Genomic DNA, 7,441 nt, shown 5'->3' with positions numbered 1-7,441 from the left:
GAAATGCCTTCAAAACTTATCTACAGAGTGATAAACAGTTTTCATTAGAAATACTTCATTTTTTAAAAAGTGACAAACATTATTTAAGAAATAATTTACTACTTTTGATCCTAAGTGAGGTTCTCGCATCATAAGTGGATGCTTTATATCTTGCATTAGCAGAGGAGGGTGAGTTGCTCCTGTTCGGGAGCTCTGCAATGTTGGCTTTTATTATTGCAGAGTGTGAGCTAAGGTACGGGTAATAACTCATAGGAGACTCATTAGTTCCCCCTCCCAACCACACGTGCACTGACGCACGCTCACACATACACACACATTCACTGACACACACAAATACGCACATACTTCATGTTCCATTTGGCTTACCCCTGTCATTATCCCACAGCAGATGTGACCCATGCCATAAAACCACTGCATTGTCCCGAGATGACTAAAAAGATCCACCATTCATTTTCAACAAGATAAAACTTTGAATTATGTGGACATCCTGTCTTCTGTTTGTTGTAAAGAGGGAAACAACTAGTCACCACAAGGGAGAAGGGTTACAGTCATTTTTACATAGCAGATACGCAAGGATACGCTTGATTTTTTGACACTTAAAAAAAACAATTTAAATGCCCTCACTTTGTGCTTTTCATCCTGAGCTGAGTGAAAAGAGATAATCTAATCGAGTCTGACAAAATGGAGCCCTATTAGTCCCTCTATCATTGTCCTGTTTTCTGTCTCATTAACACTTTATTGACCAGTTTCCATCACACTGGGCAGATTAATTCCTCAGTAAACCCAGAGGGTCAAATGTTTAATGCAAGAGCATCTGAGGATGTTTGAGTTTATAGAATAAAACATGTTCTTCATTGTCATCAACTCTGTAATGGTCCTCTTTAACAGTTTTGTAGAGCCACTCTAGTGGAGGTCCCTACAGCTACAAGATGAAAAACAGCCCCATGGAAAACCTACCTGACCCGGTGTACACGTGTTAATTTTCAAAAAAGACAGACCATAGCCAAACCTGAATAAAACTGAAGATAATGAAACACTGAGCAGAGATTTTAAAATATAATTTTTTAAATTCTTTTTTTCTTTTATTGGACAGTAACAGCAGAAAGTAATGAAAAAGAGACATCTAGTAGGTCTGGAGCAATCAGGAAATGAAGTGGTGACTCTTGGCTTGAATTCAATTGCACCCATGCTGTAAGTGCCCTGACCACTAGGTTATTGGGTCGCTGCATTGTGTTACATTACATTCTATACATGGAATAGAATTTGGACCTGATTCAGCTTGGCTTGTAGTCTGGTATCATGAAAAGGTGTGTGAATAACACAGCAATACCATGTAGTTATGACTAGTGACCCCTTCCCTATGACCTTTACTTTACCATTTTATGGTATTTTAACGCTGTAAAATGATGGGAAAAAACTCGCAGACATTACATGCAAAATGCCCCTGAGCAGTATGTTATTTTTATAGGTTAGGATTTGAACTCAGTTGAAGTATCTCAGACCCAACAAAATCGACACTGCAGGAGCTAATTCTGCATTCACACGATATTAGGAGAATGGGAGTAACCAGAAAGTTGAACTCGCGAGCCTTCATGCATTATTTGCATAGATTAGCTACTTTCTGTGTGGTTGTGTATTTAAAAAGCTCTAAAGCAGATGTGTAAATATCACAACAGATCTAATAGAAGTGAAAGGGAAGTACTTTGTTTTCATACTTTTCAAAGCATGTCAGCAGTGCTTTGTAGAAAACCACACAAAAGCTCAGGAAGCATATGGCAAAAACATTTTCTTCTATTTAAATGACTATTTAGTAGTTCTATATTTTGTTTATTACTCCGCCAAGGAACGCGACGGACTTATGTGACAATCGGTATATGTTTGCCTATCTGTCTTTCTGTCTGTCTGTTCGCAACATTACTCAAAAACAGACATGGATGACATTTTCAGGAAAGGTCAGAAATGACACAAGGACCAGTTGATTAGATTTTGGCAGTGATGCGGCTTATAGTCTGGATCCATGAATTTGTTGAAGATTTCTGTATCATTGCAAGATAGCGGCACAGCATCTCTGTAATTATAACAAGTGAACATGATTGCAATCCTACTAAAAATCCAATGCTGCCAACTTATTTTGACTTATCCATCGGGAATCATACAACGACTGAGCAGCTTTGGTGGAGTACTGCGCTCTCTGAATGCTTTTCTTGTTTAAAATGTATTTCCTGAGATTTACACATTTGTCTTGTATGTAAGAGATATGAAATTTGAAAAAAAAAAAATTACATTAATTTACTTTAATGTTGTCGTTAGTGGCAGAGGAGTCACCCAGCTCATGTCAGCCTTGTAAAAGCTCTATACTGAGCTCAACTGACCCTGAAATAAGAAAATCTTTGTGTCCCAGTTACTCAATAACACTTAGCACCAAAGTCATCCGAAAGTATCCTGTTTTTCATCTGAACATGACAAACATTTATGAAGAGGGGAAGAATCAAGTTTATAAACTGCTGCTCTACTGTGATGAACAGCTGTATGTATACTGTTATATAGTGTTTATTCTATTTTCCAACCTTCCTCCATGGATCATGAGACAAGGTCATCAGGTGAGGTTGTGTGTCTTTTGTCTGCAGTCGCCTGGCAGATTGTTCCGTGATGAAGTGGTCTTCTATAAAAGCGTGACCCTGGGGTCAGGGCCAGAGCCCAGGCAGTGATTCATTATCCAGCACAGAGAGGGAGCAAGATGATTAATACACTCCTGCATCACGATGTATGAAATGAAAAGCTTTTAGAAATGTTTATTTTTTTAGAATATAAATGAGTCACTTCTGATGAGATTTCTCTGAGTTTACATTTCCGGCAGCTGTCATCAATTTTTAGAAACTTCAGCAGTGTTTTAGTGTAGTGTTAGCTCCCTTCAAATCACCATATTTGTCAACAAGAATGTTTTTCAGTATGAATCCCTTGCAGCCAGTTTCACTGCATCCTTCATCCCTGCCCTGAGTGACAGTCTAATTAGAGTCAAAGTAATGGTATATGTAATCAAGGCTAAATTACAGCCATAAGTCACTTAGCAGACAGCATTATACCTGCAAGCCAATCAGAGTCAACAACTAATGAAGCGCACTCACTGATCACTGACCTCACCATCCATTTCAAACATAAGGACGTGGTATTAACATCTCTCAGGACCACAGGGTAAATGTTTTTTTTAGAAATTTCAAGTTGTGTGTCATAATTTTTGAATGAAATCCTTTTGTAACATTGTTTAGTTTGAGTGAAACCTTTTTCCACTGTAATTATCTTTGGTTTTTCATTAATATAATATATCTGGCATATATTTTATTCTGGAATTTTTTGCCCTTTAACAAAAGAACTTTTGTTCTTATCTATGTTAGAGACAGCAGACAAAAAGCACTCAGAGAATGCAGTACTCCGCCAAGGTATGCGGCATTGTCAGAAAAGCAGCATTTTTTTTTTTTTTTTTAGAAATGCAGCATTTGTTTATTAGTTACTGATGATCAGAAATCACGGCAACATAGAATGTGGCCATTTAATGTAAATGTATCCACAAACAAAATGACCTTGCTCTGAGCACAGGCATGCATTATGAATGTGTATGTTATGTAATCACGTGACCTAAATATGTATCATTTTGGGATAAGTCCCAATAAGTCCACAGCAGTGGAATGTTTAGTAGGATCGCAATCATGTAATCGTCAGCAGGCAGCTGACATAGTGTTCACTTGTAGTCATAGTTACAGTGACTCCATGCCGCTATCTCACACTGATACAGAAATCTTTAACAAATCCGTCGATCCAGACTACAAGCCGCATCACTGCCAAAATCTAATCAATTGGTCTTTGTGTCATTTCTGACCTTCCCCAAAAATTTCATCCAAATCCATTAGTCCGTTTTTGAGTAATGTTGCTAACAGACAGACAGACAAACCAACGCCGATCGTCACATAACTCTGCCGCATTCCTTGGCGGAGTAATTAGGAAAAGCAGAAACCTCACAGTAATGTCATCTTTACATTACGCATTGCCTGTTCAGGACAATGGATGTATTAAGAAGACCTGGAAACTAGATAAAAAAGATGGCGCCTCATTCATTGAAGTGAAAACTGCTCAATGCCACGAAAGACTAAAAAAATTTCAAACCTGCACATTCCAAAAATACAGGGTCATTAGTATCCTTTTCAGTCAAGCCCATAGTACAGTATGTAAAAGTGGACAATGCTTCCTCACTTTGAATTCCAAAATATTGCAGAAACTGGTGTTGGTAACATCATGCGCAGCTAGAGTCCATGCAGTGGTGACTGTGAGTGGAGGCGTGGTATAGAGGGCCCATGTCCTATCTAGCCCAAATATGAGCAGACATCATAGACTATATATGTATGGGATAGACACTGCGACATCAGTTTGAGGGCTTCCATTTTAAGTCATCTAGACTGGGACTTCTGAAATTGCATCTAACAAGAAAGGCATGGATCTCAGAACTTAGGGACACTTTGCACATTGATATGGTAGTGGCCTGTCAGTTACAAAGACATTGGATTTATAAACCAAAACCAAGACACCATTACCTACTAACTCGGGAGCAAAATGTTTGTTACCACCACAATAGATGATAAAGCAGAGGATTGAATATGGTCAGAACTCAGTAACAATGAGTAGTTAACAGTGATGGCAAAGTGAAAATTAGATAAAGGTATTATTTCTTTTCATTTGTTTAAGGAAGGTTCCTTGGGTATATCTGCGTGACACATTCAACAAACTAATGAGGACTGAGACTCTGATTCAGGGCCACACTGAAGGATTTTGTCTCTCTGCCAATCTTCCAATATCATCTGTGCAAAAGGCATCTAAATGATCATAGCAGAGAGTCTTGACTCACTGCTGCTATCACTGTCATTGATGGAGTGTGTGTCAGGGTTGTTAGCTTCTGTTTGTTCTGATTCTGACAGGTTTATGCAATGAAAATTGCATTATTTCTGAAAAAAAATGTGAGCCCTCCGTCTGACAGAGCTCATTAATAGAGATGAACCATTTGTCATTGTCAGTAACAATGAATAATTGTCACAGAAAAGTCATACAGTGATTGATACAGATATTTGCTAACATGGACCAATCTAATTAAGATGTTTATTTCTTTTAAATGTGGATTATAAAGGGGGAAATCACTGCATTAGCACATCCAGCTATGTGATCAAAGAAATAGAAGAGAGACAAGCCATGAAATATATACCAGTTGGCTATAACTTTAAAACTGCCTCTCGAATACTGTTTAGTCTCCCAGGTGTTACCAAAACTGCTCTGACCTGTCAGGCCATTAATATGAGAGAGTTTCCTGTTATGTGGTGTCTGACAACAGGACAGTGCTCCTTTGGAGCACAGTAGTGTGTTACGGCCTCTTTAAAGTTGACAAGGCTCGAATAAACAAAGAGACCGGCAACATATAAACTAGACAGACACGGCAGGTAAGGTGAGAATGGGGAAAAACCCAACTTTATTAACAATTAATTCAACTAACGTGAATCAACTAAGATGAAAATAATGGTGAAAGTAAAAGGGCTGTAGCTGCTGGCCAAAAGAAACAAAAGAGGGGTGGTGAACGTGGCTAACCCTGCAATGGGCTCTCGGACCAGTCACCACCCCGTACTAAACTACCTAACCACAAATTAATACTACAAAAGAAAACAGCGAAAATAGGACTACCAGCAACTACAGCCAAACTAAAACAACAAAACCCAGCAATCTAAACATGCGTGGGGAGGGAATAACCAAAGTACCTGAAACGAAAAGAACTCAAGGTTAAATACAAAAGGGAAATTTATAAACACAACCAAACCCCTCACGCATTTGTCCAGGAGGACATGTGGCTGGGAGGTTCTCCAATCTCTGCTCTGACTGCTGCTCTCTCCTGCCTCCCTAAATACCCTCCTCCTCCCTAAGTGCTAACAGCACTCAGATGTGCTGCAGTTGCACAGGTACAGGGAGGAGGGAGATCAGAGAGAGCAAGGAGAGAGGCAGCAGCCAGCCACACGTAACAGTGTGTTGCAGGGTGGGACATCGGTGGGTCGGCATTGTTGCATCGGTGCATCCCATGTGGGGACCTGGTCAACACCTGGGCTCTTTGTTGTGTTCCTTTGGCTGTTCCTGAGCAGTCGCAGGGCACATTGTCTTCCTGGTGGAGGTTGCTGCCATAGAGCTGTGTGCTTTAAGTGGAACAATGCTTAGGTGGGTGGTGAATGCCACGATCAAAGGCTCTTGGACAGAACATTGGACTGTAATGAGAGGACCAGTGCTGTTCATTTTACCTGTGAGTGGTTTTAATGTTGTGGCTGATGTGTGTATAATCTGACATTACAGTGCAGATTTAGGACAGTGTGGAACACCATCATAATCCCTGTCAGGTAGGTAAGTGCCAAAAAAATGTATTGTTTGAGGTTTCAAACAGGAACAAAGGAATGTGTCTTTATTCCTCCCCAGATGCTCACCACATTTTGCCAGTGTGAAATATTATGTAAAAACTAAATGGCAAACTGTTTGTCCAATTTAAACATCAACCCCTTTTCATGGAATATATCTGTTTGGCATACCCAAATGGAAAAGCTTTTAACAGAACTATAAAAATGTCAAAGTCAAATCAAAATCAAAGTTCACTTTATTTGTCTCCCATGGGAGAAATTTGTCTTAGACAAGGCAAAACATCGAGCTGCACTGCAACACAATAAAACAGAACACATGATATTAAAAAATACATCATAAATACATGACATATATAATAAATAAGATAAATAAAATAAATAAATAAATAAATAAGCAGACTAAAATACACACATTCCCCCATACATACATGCCGCTCCTCCCCAATTACCTCCCTTTGCTAGCTGCACCTAGCCGCTCATTAATGAGCCTGACTGAGACAGGGATAAAAGAGTTTTTAAAACGGTTGAACCTGCACAGCGGGACTCTGTACCTCCTGCCTGAATTCAACAACTCGTATTCTGTGAAAAGGACATGGGATGGATCAGCGAGAATATTATTTGCTTGCCTGATAGTGGCCTGTATAATAAATCCTATGGCATTAGTGGAACGGGGGTACCCATGATTTTACTCGCCATCTTCACCACGTTATGAATCTGTGTTTTTGACTTGACTGTGAGAGCCCCAAACCAGAAGGTGATCCCGTACCTAAGTATGGATTCAATGGTTGCACAATAGAAGATCATCATGATTTCTCTGCAGACACCAAAAAGCCTGAGTCGTCTGAGGAAATGGAGACGCTGATGGATTCTGGCACAAACACTTGTCACCTGTGTGTGTCAGCTGAGGTCGCTGTCAATGTCTGCATGAAACTTTAGCTGAAAGACAACATCAAACTCTAGTTTCAAAAAATGTGCTTTTTTTTGTTAGGGTGTGGTTAAGACCTTGTCAACAA

Source organism: Amphiprion ocellaris, chromosome 18 (assembly GCF_022539595.1).
Source record: "Amphiprion ocellaris isolate individual 3 ecotype Okinawa chromosome 18, ASM2253959v1, whole genome shotgun sequence".
NCBI classification, from domain to species: domain Eukaryota; kingdom Metazoa; phylum Chordata; class Actinopteri; family Pomacentridae; genus Amphiprion; species Amphiprion ocellaris.
This window is presented reverse-complemented; position numbering follows the sequence as displayed.